This window comes from Zeugodacus cucurbitae, chromosome 2 (genome assembly GCF_028554725.1).
Source record: "Zeugodacus cucurbitae isolate PBARC_wt_2022May chromosome 2, idZeuCucr1.2, whole genome shotgun sequence".
Lineage (NCBI taxonomy): Eukaryota > Metazoa > Arthropoda > Insecta > Diptera > Tephritidae > Zeugodacus > Zeugodacus cucurbitae.
In genome coordinates, this window is record NC_071667.1 from 10,031,704 (window position 1) to 10,047,168 (window position 15,465).

At 37.5% G+C, this 15,465-nt stretch overlaps 1 long non-coding RNA gene across 1 annotated transcript in view; it reads left to right on the forward strand.

Annotated features, from left to right (window-relative positions):
- The first annotated feature begins 307 nt into the window (after positions 1-307).
- The window catches only part of LOC105219625 (uncharacterized), a 58,778-nt gene continuing 43,620 nt past the window's right edge, over positions 308-15,465 (forward strand). Inside the window, exons 1-2 of the long non-coding RNA XR_008470985.1 lie at positions 308-448; positions 2,589-3,082. This is a non-coding gene — a long non-coding RNA (uncharacterized LOC105219625). The remainder of the gene's footprint in view (positions 449-2,588; positions 3,083-15,465) is intronic.

The window sequence follows — 15,465 nt, forward strand, 5'->3', positions numbered from 1 at the left end:
AAATTTTCAAAATTTATCCTAATGTAAAAACTGTGCAATTTTTTCCAAAAATTCAATAAAATCTACTACTTACTTATGCTTACTTTATTTCTATAGCATATTGTCTCAGCTATCGTTTGCTGTCATTTTAATTCTCAGCTTTAATTTATACAGAGTTATGGGCATGAAGCAGAGAAATTGATTTTTTTTAATTCGATACTACTGAACTTTTGAGTATTTTCATGAAATTGAACAAACGCTTAAATTGTATGTATTAAAAACTACATGCGATAAGCTTGATAACACTGAAAATTTCATGAAAATATTCGAAAATTTTAACATATTATCATAATTTGAATGAAAGGTGTTGAGTCAGACTAAATTTTGAAATTTCGAATTTTCTCAAAATTTTGATTTTTAATAAATCTATTTGATTCAACATTTGTGCATTTCGCTTTTGTATATTCAGGTAAGTTTTGATTAACTCGGTAATTTCTCTTCTACTACCTCTTCTTGAGGACAACTGAAGGTGAATTAGTTTCATTGATTTGTTGCTTATGTAGCTGTTTTGTACATTTTTTCTAGTTTGTTATCAGCTTTGTCTCTATCAGCTCTAGTTTTCATGATATAGCTCTTTTATACCCTCCACTTAACTTATAACCTGAAAAAATAAGTGGAATGAAAACTAGAGCTGATAGAAACAAACTGATTACAGGTTTGAATTCAGCGCGCCCAAATTAACCATGTATAATCAGTTAATAAATTTAAGGTAACAATTTTTTTTTGCGAAATATCTTTTTTTTAATTTTGTCGGGCTGTGTAATTATAGGGAAGAAACAATTTTAAGCACAGCAAATGCATGGAACTTAAAAACTCTTGTTCGGACTATTTCAGCAGCCGCAGCAGGGGTGAATAAACTTTTCTGTTTAAAGTCAAGTGGTCATTTAGAAATACTGCGAATTGGTGCGGCTTAAGCTGAAGGCTCCAGCGACATATGTGTTATATTTTTCGTAAAGCCAGCTTTTTCTACTTAGGCTCGTCCCACAGTTGTGTTTTCTTATCTGATACAACAATATCCCATAGCTTCATATATGCCTGAGTGCCAGTTACTTCTTTGTATATGTGTGTATTGCAGTAGCAATGTTGCTTATTGTTACGGATAATGGAAATTATGAAAATGAATTTTCCAAGCCAGTGCAATCACGTTGCAGTTGAGTGCGTAAAACAAATTTGATTTCAATTCGGATTCATGACTTTTTTATATAAACTAAACTTTTTTATAATCCGTGAATACAAAAAGAAACAAAAAGTTAGCACTGTTTTGCATTCGGTGGAATTTGGGGCATTTCAATAACGGAGTTGTGTGTATTGGTTAAGCAATTTTGTGATTTTAATGAGTTTAACGTTTGTTGTTGTTTCGAATAATGATATGGGAAAAAGTTTTGCAAACTAAATTTCAAATTTCAATTTATTATGACACGAATTTGGCTTATTATGATGCCTTGTTTATTTGTTTTTTTTCATATTTTGATTTTACTAGGGAAATTTGTTGGATGAGGTTGCAGTATTGGAGATTTTTATATTCTCGCAACAAAAGTTGCCAAATCAGTTATTTGTATGTATCTCGCAAACCAATAAAGCTATATAAACCAAACTTTCTGCAGTCGGTTCTCTTAAGTACCCCACCACACACCATGAAAATAGTTGAAATCGGATAATAACCACGCCCACCTCCCATACAAATTTTATTTTGAAAATTACTAAAAGTGGGTTAACTCACTAACGAAAAACGTCAGAAACACTAAATTTCACAGAAATAATAGCAGAAGGAACCTGCATTGAGATTTTTTTACAAAATGGATCTGGATCTCAGGATCTACTCTACAGATTTCAATGAAATTCGGTATATAACATTTTCTTGACACCCTGATGACACGTGTGGAAAATGGACGAAATCGGTTCACAAACACGACAACTTCCCATATAACTCAATTTTCAAGTCCATCTGATTCCTTCACTTTATAATATATACATGAAGATAGCAAAATAAAACTTTACACAAATACTGTATATGATCTGTGGCATCACTTGTGAAAAATTTGTCGAAATCGGACTATAACTTTTCAATCCCCGGATATCGAATATGAAGAACTCAGTGCCCCAAGGTAACTTTTCACCGAAAATGTGGGTAAATCTCTCAGGTATCTTAATTTAATTCAGAGAACTAATTATAGGATTTCCAAAAATGCGATGAGCTTAATAGCTTATAAATCGGTTAATATGTGAAATATATTTCTGTCGAATATATGGGCCAAATTGTGTGGTTTCTTAATAAAAATATAGCAATAAATTGCGAGAGTATAAAATGTTCAGTTGCACATGAACTTAGCCTTTTTTTACTAGTTAATATTTGTAATTCACTAAGGAATATAAAATAATAATTGTATTTTTTCTTGCGTAAATTTATTTGGGATATTATTAGAATAAATAATAATGTTTTTTTAGTTTACTTTAATTGTTTAACTATTTATTCTATTTTAATGAATATAATTTATTTTAAGAATATATTTTTATATTTATGTATTTTATTTATTTTATATACACCAAAGTTGAGTTGAGTACATTTCTTAAACCCAACCAATAGAAAATGTGGCATCACTACCGTGCGCAGTCTCACCAACACTCTTGGTGAGTTCGTACTCGTTGCTTCGCACGAATAAGCACAAAGCAAGGACGAAATTGAATATATATATTATACATTATCTGTGTTTACTTCAGTGGAAGCTATTCGCATTTGAGAGTTGTTGAAAATATGGTGTATAATAAAATACGAAATATTTCTGTAGCACACGATTTATGTGATGAATTTATGTAATTAAAAATAGTGATTATTTAAATGTACTTAAAACACTCTAAAATAAAGAATAATTATTTTAAAAATGGTACAAGTAATTTAACGACACATATTCGTATATTTACAAGTGGAAGTCAGAAGTTGAAGTCGAAAGGTAGCTGATGAAATGTTTAATGCAATGTAAATCAAAACGAAAACACAAATGTCTACATAGATAGTGACTGCGGCGCTAATTTGTCTAATGAATAGGTAAATAATATTGTAAATTTTAAATGTGGTGGTAATGGAAACAGTGAAGGAAGGAGGTGCATAGGCATAGATAAAATGCAATGTATCGTTTGAGCATGAAGAATAAGCGAAGTCGTCAAATTAAAATGTACGTCACGCAGTGCACCGCCGCGTGTTGATATGAATAAAAATACAAACTTATTTCTTTTTTGGACAGGGGTTGTATAAGAAGATCAATAAATTAATAAATGCGCAAAAGATTTTAGTGCTGTGTACTAAATGTGAAATGTCTCTCTAGCGCTCTTGTAGGCACGCATGCCAACATGCGCTTAAATTCATTTGTGAATAGGTAGACTCTTATGTCGACTCTTCTGCCTAATTTTCAATTTGATTTATGACAGTTGAAATGTTACGATCAAATAACTTAATCCAATTTGAATTATAGTGAGCGCGCGCATACATACATGTGGTGTGTCTCTCGTGTAAAGCGCTCCGTTATGATTCCCCTACCATATACTATGTAGCCATAACTTATAGTACCATATATGTATAAACTGAAACATGTTTTAAATTTTTAATGGGGTGGTCCGTTGACAATTAACGCTGTTCCCTTTCATCGTCTCCCTGCAACGTGTAGGCCCTCAAACTGCTGTCGTCACCGTAAAAACACGGCAGTTTGTCTCGCTGGTCGCCGCACACCATTTTCATTATCTTTCGTGTGGTCTGTCGGTGTTTTTCCAATTTAAACAACATGTAGAAACAAAAAGAGGTAGTGAGAAGAAACATAAAATAATTTCAGTATCGTCTAAATAAAGAAAGACACAAACTCTTGGAATCATGCTTAAGAAACACGAATGAAGTATTGCTCACTTAAGGCATAAAAATAATAAATTTGATTAAAATGTTTATTGCCGTACACTTCCTCTAGAGATTATGTGGCAAAACTGAAGAATTTATAGAACATATCACCGACACATATAATGTCAACAACCGTATTTAGAGCTTTAGTGACATGGAAGTCTGAAAAAAAATTAGGCTAAAAATCCTTTGCAATGCAAAATTTTGTCCGTAAATTAAAGAAAAACCCAAAAAAAAAAATAGAATAAAGAAATTACTTGTAAGCTCCTTAATCTAAGCGAACCGTTTTTTGATATCAAAATTTTCGATCCCCGTCCGTTTTTATTTTTGTAAGACTATAAAGGTAATAGTTAAATTTTTTAAATGAAATCTGAAGGATTCCGCCGCTTTCCATACATCATTATAGTGTAACATGATCACGTAGAGGGTTGAATTTAAATTTGAAAAAATTTTGTGTTGTTTTGTAGTATTTTTACAAAATTGATAGCAAGAAGGAAAGTTAAAGACTTTCAAATTAACACACATCCCACTATTGGTAAAAGTACTCTCCACATGTGTTATCATATTCCCCAGACTGTAAGTTTTTCTTTCATTTAATATTTTATGCCGACAGTAAACTGTCAAAATCTACTCGTATTACGATCGCCCAAGTGAAAATCATTTCGTATATACCGTTAACAGCATTCTTGTTTTTGTTGTATTGTGCAATCAGCCATTTGCATACTATCTGTATGTCGGTCAGCGGTTCGTCAGTGGCCGAACTGTAATGTGATAAAGAATTTTAATTGGCCATTAAAAATATGAAACCATTTTCTGCCTTCGTTAGCCGGTGTACGAATATTTATGGCTTGCAATGGCGCGTTACTATGTAGTGCCAGTGAACAGTTGGTGATTTGTGTACAGTTAAAATCATTTCCACATGAATTCACTATTTTGATATCCATTTCCATGAAATACCAACAAATTATTTGTTAATTTAGACAAATAATTACAAATTAATAATAAAAATGCCGTTATTTTCATTTGAAATCGAAATTGTCGATTTGTAATTTTAGCCGGATCGGTTATGCACGCTAATTGGCTATAATGAACAAAAGTGCTTGGCTTTTCATGCGTTTTGTTATCCATTTTAAATTAAAATTTGCATATGCGCTGGTTATTTTTATTTATTTGAGCATTTTTTTATTATTTTCTGCAAAACAATATAAATATGCTGAGTGTCGCCCTCAAAAGTATTAAAAAATATTAGCGTTGTAAAAATTCTATAGTAGCGGAGAGAAAAGCGTCTCGTTTTCTATGACGCTTTTGCTAACATTTAAAATGTGTCCTTGGTAATATAAAAAGTGCAGCAAAAAACAAAAAAATAGTAAAATAAAAAACTAATAAAAATAATAAAAAAAACTTGAATCTAGTATGCATGCATCATATAAAGAAGGCTTCACTCAGAATTGAATAAATACGTAAACGCCTGCAAGTATGCAACGCCATGTGTTGATTGAAGTATTCACGTGTATGCAAGCGCAAGCTGTTAGCAGTGTAATCCTCGTATTAATGTACAATGTTGTGCGAAATTTGAGCAATTTAAAAAATAAAAAAAAAAAAAATCATTCTCAAGATATTTAACACAGATAAATACGCTCTTTTTCAATAAGCTTAACTCTTTTTGCACTGAACTTATCCGTTGATATTCTTTTTTGTATTTATTTCACTCAATACTGTACATTCATACATACATAATAAAACAAGATATGCGCATAAGTGTTGGTGTTCGTGCATATACACGAACTAATACAATTCATATGCTGCTTGAGCATGATATTTTTGAAATCGTCTACGCTTGCAAATTTGTTGTTGGCTCAACTCGGCAATGTTGGTTAGTGATGACTACCACTTACAAACTATGCATATGTTTTTTGTGCGAGCGTTTGTTCTTGTTGGAGTGGGTTGCTAAATGCATGTACCACATGTATAATAAACGTAAATGACGAAAGTTTATTCCAACAAACGTCTCAATCAAGCGATTGTGGGTATATTTTTTTATGTTTTTTACGCTCTCTTAAATTGAGCATGAAACATTATGGTAGTTTTTTTAATCTTGCGCAAAAAAAGATATTAATTTAAGTTTAACTGGAATACTAAATTTTACTTAGAAATGCTCTAAAAAACACTAAAAGCTTGCAATAACAATGTTTATAGTATCTGAAATGGGAGATCTTATGATCTGGTGATTTTAATAGAGATTTAGTATGGAGAAAGAATTGCTCAATTTTCCAAATTAAAGATCTCCTCTTTTTCTGGATTCATACTGTTGTTGTTCATATTACGTCATCTTATTATAGTTCTATTCCCGTGAAATCCAATGAAACCTAGTACCGTATTACCACAAAATTTCAATTTTTTAAAGAAAACTGGCGTCCAGCTCAACAATGATTTCCATTATTTTCTTTAAGCGCACGTGCTAAGAAAGTCAAATCGAAAGATAGCAAAATCAAAGGCGAAATATTAATACAGAAACAAAACAATGTTAATTAAGAATCAGAAAATTAATACGAACTGAATTCTGTTGCTAACATAACAGAACACTTGTGCTGAGTTTATATATTTTGTGGCTATGACAATAAAGCGAAAGGGCAATCAAGGCAAAACAAAAGAATTTATGCCGTAGAATTATCCATAGACCATTAATTAAGTTGAGTAGCTAATATCAGTGTATGCAGAGAGGTTGAAGGTCATCTAATTAACTGGTTTTAGTTCATTGCATATACATACATACGGCTATGTATGTCGGCTGTGCGGTAGAATGGAAAGTTACAGTGTCCGTTATTTTCTTGAATGATCAAATCACTTTGGAAGCGAGTCGAACTATTTTGAATCAATTGAAGTTTTCATATGTTCATTTATTTTAGACAAAAACCCAATCGAACAAAACCTAGTCGTGTTTTCGAATCATGTTTACTTCAAAGGAATAGAGTTTTAACACTTCATTAGGTTCCAAACCTTGAAACATTATACGCTTACGGCTTAAGAGGAATTTAAAAAGAATATTGGTGTTTTGGTATCAATATCATCGGCGTACGCCAGCAGCTGTACACTCTTGTAGAAGATTGTACCTTCTCTATTTAGCTCTGCAGCTCGTATTATTTTTTCCAACATCAAGTTAAAGAAGTCGCACGATAGTGAGTCACCCTGTCTGAAACCTCGTTTGGTATCGAACGGCTCGGAGAGGTCCTTCCCGATCCTGACGGAGCTTTCGGTGTTGCTCAACGTCAGCTTACACAGCCGTATTAATTTTGCGGGGATACCAAATTCAGACATCGCGGCATAAAGGCAGCTCCTTTTCATGCTGTCGAAAGCAGCTTTAAAATCGACAAAAAGGTGGTGTGTGTCGATCCTCTTTTCACGGGTCTTTTCCAAGATTTGGCGCATGGTGAACATCTGGTCCATGGTGGACTTTCCAGGTCTAAAGCCACACTGATAAGGTTCAATCAGTTTGTTGACGGTGGGCTTAAGTCTTTCACACAGTACGCTCCATAGAACCTTATAGGCGATATTTAGGAGACTTATCCCACGGTAATTAGGACAGTTTGTGGGATCTCCCTTTTTATGAATTGGGCAGAGCACATTGAGATTCCAATCGTCAGGCATGTTTTCTTCCGACCATGTTTTGCAAAGAAGCTGATGCATGCACCTTATCAGTTCTTCGCCGCCTTATTTGAATAGCTCAGCCGGTAATCTATCGGCCCGTGCCGCTTTGTTGTTCTTCAGGCGGGTAATTACTATTCGAATTTCTTCATGGTCGGGTAATGGAACATCTATTCCATTCCATCGATTGGGAAATCGGGTTCGCCATCTCCTGGTGTTGTACTTTCACTGCCATTCGCAGGTCGGAGAAGTGTTCCCTCCATAATCCCAGTATGCCCTGGACATCGGTTACCAGATTACCATCTTGGTCTCTACATGTGGATGCTCCGGTCTTGAAACCTTCGTTAAGTCGCTTAATTTTTTCAGTCGCTTAATTTTTTCTGTCTGACAGTTTCTCAAGCTCTTCGTACTCACGCATTTCGGCCTCTTTCCTTTTTTGTCTGCAGATGCATCTCGCTTCCCTCTTCAGCTCTCGGTATCTATCCCATCCCTCACGTGTTGTGGTCGTTTGCAACGTTGCGAGGTAGGCAGTATGTTTTCTCTCCGCTGCGAGACGGCATTCCTCATCGTACCAGCTGTTTTTTCACTTTTCTGAAAGCCAATGGTTTCGGTTGCAGCGGTACGCAGTGAGTTTGAGATGCCGTCCCACAGTTCCCTTATACCGAGATGCTGATGAGTGCTCTCAGAGATCAGGAGTGCAAGTCGTGGCTGTCTGTTGCGATTGCAGCTTTTCGACGTCGAACCTTCCTTGTGTTTGTTGACGGGCGTTCTTTGCTGCACAGAGGCGGGTGCGTATCTTCGCTGCAACCAGATAATGGTCCGAGTCTATATTTGGTCCTCGGACCGTACGCACGTCTAAAACAATGGAGACGACCATATTTCGGGCCCCAGTGAAGTCGATCAGCCTCAGGCCGTTTGGCGATGTTTCGTCATGAAGGCTGAATTTTCCGACTTTTGTGCCAAAGACACCTTCTTTACCCACCCTGGCGTTGAAATCGCCAAGCACGATTTTGACATCGTGGCGGGGGCAGCGCTCATAGGTGCGTTCTAGGCGCCCATAGAAAGCATCTTTGGTCACATCGTCCTTCTCTTCCGTTGGGGCGTGGGCGCAAATAAGCGATATGTTGAAGAACATCGCTTTTATGCGGATTGTGGCTAGACGTTCATCCACCGGGGTGAATGCCAGGACTCGGCGACGGAGTCTCTCTCCCACCACAAATCCACCACCAAATTTGCGCTCCTTTATATGGCCGCTGTAGTAGATGTCACAAGCCCCCACCTTCTTCCGTCCCTGTCCCGTCCATCACACTTCTTGGATGGCGGTGATGTCAGCCTTTAGTCGTATGAGGACATCAACCAGCTGGGCAGAGGCACCTTCCCAATTAAGGGTCCGGACATTCCAGGTGCATGCCCTTAAATCATTATCCTTAAAACGTTTGCAGGGGTCGTCATCAAAAGGGGGTGTCTCATCCGAGGCTTTCTTTTTCGATTTTTCATTTTTCTCTTTTTTACCTAATTTTATTGCTCTGGCATTTCACCGCTGCTGCTACTGGTGCAGACGCGCTTTAGCGGAAAAGAGTGGCGGTTGGTAGTCTCATTATTATAATGGAGTGCGGGAACTTTAAACGTTCCCATTTACGCTTGTAATTGGATGTTTTTTTGTTGGTGTTGCTTTCGCTTCGTTTAGGTTTGCATTCCGCAGGCACTTCTAAGGCGACACCGAAAAACATTTATTTGCATTTCTGTGGTTTAGAACTTTAAATTGCGTGTTTGTAAACATTAAATTAAGTTTGACAACAGTTTTTCGTTTCATTTTGTTTTTCGGTAGCCAAAATCGTCGAGTTTGCTGAATTAATTATCTGATTTATTTAAATTTTCTTAAGCACATAGCACACAGAAAAAATAATTGTTAAATTTAGTGACGACTATGCTCTGTTTTAGATGATTTCGTTGAGATACGTGTTTGAACTCGTAAATAATTAGTTGATATCGTGAGGCGCTTTGTATGGAGACACGTATTTGATATTAATAACTATGTATTGTCATAACAAAATTATTATTTTTATAATTTTCGCAAGTAGCCTCTACAAAACTGAATTTCAAGTACAAATATTAAAATATCGATATTTATGGTCACGACCATCGCTAATAAACGATAATTCGAAGATATTAGCTAAAAATGTACTCCGATCCCACAGGTGTCACCGTGACATATAAATATTTTTTCGTTGAGTTTAGATTTTTAAACGTCTGTAATCGAATCTTAATTTAATAAGATTATACCATAAAAAATGCATATGATTCTTTAACAACATTTACTCAGAAATCTACTACTCAATATGTCATACCCGAATTAACACTTAGATATGGTCGTTGTCAGTGTTTGCCCCCTTGGCTTGCGCTGAAGTGGTGTATTCTGTGTGGGTAAATTGATGCATTCATAATATAATGTCTGTATAAAAATGTACATAGGATAACATTAACAAAATTAGCGAGTTTAATTGATTACAATAGATTATGTGAATACCTCATTAAAATAGTAGAAGCGCTTGCAGTTCAATCTAAATCAGTTTATGCTCATATATTAAACTTACATAAGTGTTAACGAATTCATTTGTTCATTTATATTAGTTCACATACAAGTTATTGACTCTTAAATGCCTATACGATTAATCTCGCTGCCAAACAAATGTGTATGTAGACCTTAATGTCATAGTTTCATTTCAATTTTATTGCACTGAATCGTTCTGTGGCTCACTATTAATTTGCGGCATTAATTTTGTGTGAGAGAGACTGTAATTGAATAAGTATGCAATTAAAGCTTTCTCCAACGCAATAATATTGATGTTTATTCATATGGGGCCATCCATAAATTACGTCACACGAATTTAAGGACTTTTTAACCCCTCCCCCCCCTCCTTGTCTCAAGTTGTCACGTTTTGAACGCGGGAAACGATATTGCCCTAAATTTTGAAATGTGATGTCACAAAGCTTTTCTCTTTTCAGGTATGTACACCTACATATATACAATATAAATAATGGAATGTTTAATTCGTAAGTAAGATTATTAAAATTTATTAAAAATTATTTATATAAATTATTTCAAGAAACTCGAAAACTGTACTCTTATAGCACAAATGAGTTTACTGAATCATTAGTTAAATATTATATAAATGGTTCAACGGTATATAAGCAGTTGTCCCTTAGACGTCACGTTGTATTGAGATTGGTTTGTGACCATAGTTAGACTCTTGAATATGTCTTATCTAAAAATTTATGCGCGGGGCAGTTGAATAAATTAATAATTTCTACTTAGCTACTTGGAAAAAAATTTAAAAATTAAATTTTTTTTATTGGAAATTCACACTGCAAATAGTTTACGCATTGTAAACATAGTTACATTGTAACTATGTATGTATGTTGCTTTCTTTAATATTCTTCTTGACTGGCGTAGACACCGCTTACGCGGTTATAGCCGAGTCCAAAACAGCGCGCCACGCATCTCTCCTTCTGGCAGTTTGGCGCCATTCCTTCCATCGGAGTGGAGGTCTCCCTCTTCCTCTGCTTCCACCAGCGGGTACTGCATCGAATACTTTCAGAGCTGGAGCACCTTCATCCATTCGAACAACATGTCCTAGCCAGCGTAGCCGCTGTTTTTTTATTCGCTGGACTATGTCTATGTCGTCGAATAACACATACAGCTCATCGTTCCATCGTCTGCGGTATTCGCCGTTGTCAATTCTTAAGGGACCATAAATCTTCCGCAAAACCTTTCTCTTGAAGTGCCGTCTCATCGGATGTTGACATCGTCCACGCTTCTGCACCGTAAAGTAGGACGGGAATGATGAGAGACTTGTAGAGTTTGGTTTTTGTTCGTCGAGAGAGGACTTTACTTTTCAATTGCCTACTTAGTCCATAATAGTTAGCACCTGTTGGCAAGAGTGATTCTGCGTTGGATTTTCAGGCTGACATTGTTATTGCTGTTAATGCTGGTTCCCAGGTAGACAAAATTATCTACAACTTCAAAGTTATGACTGTCAACAGTGACGTGGGAGCCAAGACGCGAATGCGCTGACTGTTTGTTTGACGACAGGAGATATTTCGTCTTGTCCTCGTTCACCACCAGACCCATACGCTTCGCTTCCTTATCCAGTCTGGAGAAAGCAGAACTAACGACGCGGGTGTTGTTTCCAATGACATCGATATCATCGGCGTACGCCAGTAGCTGTACACTTTTATAGAAGATTGTACCTTCTCTGTTTAGCTCTGCAGCTCGTATTATTTTCTCCAGCATCAGGTTAAAGAAATCACACGAGAGTGAGTCACCTTGTCTGAAACCTCGTCTGGTATCGAACGGCTCGGGGAGGTCCTTCCCGCTCCTGACGGAGCTTTTGGTGTTGCTCAACGTCAGCTTACACAGCCGTATTAGTTTTGCGGGGATACCAAATTCAGACATCGCGGCATAAAGGCAGCTCCTTTTCGTGCTGTCGAAAGCAGCTTTAAAGTCGACAAAGAGATGGTGTGTGTCGATCCTATTTTCACGGGTCTTCTCCAAAATTTGGCGCATGGTGAATATCTGGTCCGTTGTAGATTTTCCAGGTCTAAAGCCACACTGATAAGGTCCAATCAGTTTGTTGACGGTGGGCTTTAGTCTTTCACACAATACGCTCGACAGAACCTTATACGCGATGTTGAGGAGGCTTATCCCACGGTAATTGGCGCATATTGTGGGGTCTCCCTTTTTGTGTATTGGGCAGAGTACACTGAGATTCCAATCGTCAGGCATGCTTTCTTCGGACCATATTCTGCAAAGAAGCTGATACAAGCACCTTATCAGCTCTTCGCCGCCGTATTTGAATAGCTCGGCCGGTAATCCATCGGCACCCGCCGCCTTATTCTTCTTCAAGCGGGTAATTGCTATTCGAATTTCTACACGGTCGGGCAATGGAACATCTGCTCCATCGTCGTCGATTGGGGAATCGGGTTCGCCATCTCCTGGTGTTGTACTTTCACTGCCATTCAGCAGGCTGGAGAAGTGTTCCCTCCACAAACTCAGTATACTCTGGTCATCAATAACTAGATCACCTCTGGGGGTCCTACAGGAGTGTGCTCCGGTCTTGAAACCTTCAGTTAGTCGCCGGATCTTTTCGTAAAATTTTCGAGCATTACCCCCGTCGGCCAGCTTGTCAAACTCTTCATACTCACGCATTTCGGCCTCTTTCTTTTTTTGTCTGCAAATGCGTCTCGCTTCCCTCTTCAGCTCTCGGTATCTTTCCCATCCCGCTAGTGTTGCGGTCGATCGCAACATTGCGAGGTAGGCAGTCTGTTTTCTCTCCACTGCAAGACGACAATCCTCATCATACCAGCTGTTTTTTTGACTTTTCCGAAAACCAGTGGTTTCGGTTGCAGCTGTACGTAAGGAGTTTGATATGCCGTCCCACAGCTCCCTTATACCGAGATGCTGATGAGTGCTCTCAGAGAGCAGGAGTGCAAGTCGAGTAGAAAATCGTTCGGCTGTCGGTTGTGATTGCAGCTTCTCGATGTCGAACCTTCCTTGTGTTTGTTGACGTGTGCGCTTTTCTACACAGATGCGGGTGCGTATCTTAGCTGCTACAAGATAGTGGTCCGAGTCGATGTTGGGACCACGAAGCGTACGCACATCAAAAACACTGGAGACATGTCGTCCATCTATCACAACATGATCGATCTGGTTACGAGTGATTCGATCCGGGGACAGCCAAGTGGCTTGATTGATTTTCTTATGCTGGAATCTAGTACTACAGACGACCATATTTCGGGCCCCAGCGAAGTCGATCAGCCTCAGGCCGTTTGGCGATGTTTTGTCATGAAGGCTGAATTTTCCGACTTTTGTGCCAAAGACACCTTCTTTACACACCCTGGCGTTGAAATCGCCAAGCACGATTTTGACATCGTGGCGGGGGCAGCGCTCATAGGTGCATTCTAGGCGCTCATAGAAGGTATCTTTGATCACTTCGTCCTTCTCTTCCGTCGGGGCGTGGGCGCAAATCAGCGATATGTTGAAGAACCTCGCTTTGATGCGGATTGTGGCTAGACGTTCATCCACCGGAGTGAATGCCAGGACTCGACGACGGAATCTCTCTCCCATCACGAATCCCACACCGAATTTGCGCTCCTTTATAGGGCCGCTGTAGTAGATGTCACAGGGACCCACCTTCTTCCGTCCTTGTCTCGTCCATCGCATATCTTGGATTGCGGTGATGTCAGCCTTTACTCTTACGAGGACATCAACCAGCTGGGCAGAGGCACCTTCCCAATTAAGGGTCCGGACATTCCAGGTGCATGCCCTTATTTCGTAGTCCTTTAAACGTTTGCAGTGGTCGTCATCAAAATTGGGGTCTCTCATCCGAGGCTGTTTTTTCTTTTTCATTGGGGGGTGTTTTTATGTGGTGGGTCCCAAACCCTACGCACAACCGCATAGGCGGGTTTCGCCTTCTCACTTTAGCTCGCCTCCAAACGGATGTCTGTTGGCTACCCAGAGGATACTTGGTCTAAGACCGGAAGTCGTGAGCTGCTTGAGCCACATGTAAAAGAATCGTTCCTGGCCACTCCCAAGTGAATGACAGTCAGAAACTTTCCTCACTTACGTGAACTTCTACATATGACTCCATCCTCCATTTCTTTAATCGAATAAACAAATTATGGCTTGAAATATGGTTTCCAAGCTCTACTAATTCCTTAATTAATATTAGTGACATTGACAAATGGATTGATTTGATTACAGTGCGTTGTTTTTAGCTAGATGACTTCGTATTGATTTCGTTGCCGGTTTTCTTACGTTTTTTGTCACTTTTCGAATACCTTTTTCTTTTTTCTTTCTCCCAATTTGTGTGAAATACCGTTGTATTGTTCATAAGCATAATATCGCAAATATTTTGACGCCATTAATTTGCATATGAATGTAGTATATATATAGAAGATATGTGTATACAATGGTCTCACTTAATTTTTAAAGAAAAAATATGCGCTAAATTTTTGTTTGTTGTTTGTTTGTTTATTTAAAAAGTAAAAAATATTGAATGCCGAAATGTCATGCTTTGAACTTTGAGTTAAGAGTAAGCACTTCTGTGCCCAGTCGACATAGTGAATAAAAAGTTACCAGAATTTAATTTTGTTTTAATTTTAACATTACCAATTTATGAACATTGAAAAATAATCCTATTAACTTCTCTTTGCATACTTTGCCATCTACTACTGAAGTTGTAAATGAAATTTATTGTTGTTTTATTCGAGCGCATTTATGAACGAGTTTACTTATACATACATATATAAGAAAGTGTATATTTAAGTGCCTATGTGTATGTAGGTATACTGAGCACATCTGTTAAATTTGATGCGTATGCTTTTGCCAACAATTTCTGGTCGACAGCTTACCATACAACCGACCCAAACTGCGTGTATCAGCTGGAAGTTTTCAATGGACTCATTTATATACATATGCCCTACTAAGTTGCTTACTTATTGTTGTTGCAGTTAATTAAATTGTAGTCCAACACTTTTCTGAAAGCTCCTGCCGGCATATGCTCGACTGTCGGCCACATAAAGGAAGTACACTTGGTATGTAAGCAATGAGAATAAAATTTGTAGATAAATAAACGTTGCAAATTGCTCGGTTAGCGAGTTAATTAAGTTTACCTTAATTTAGTTATATTAGTCTTTTTTTATTTTTTGGGTAAAGAAAATATACAGAGGAAGTCAAAATTATTTACACATCGGACGTTTTTTTACAAGTTTCACACAAAAAGCTTTCGCTGTTGTTGTTGTTCTTGTCGTAGGGTAACAAAATCCTATGTTGTTGTAAACCTCGATCCATTCCTGAGCGAATGAAGTCAGTTTGGCTAGAATAGCTAGAAATATGGCGGAGA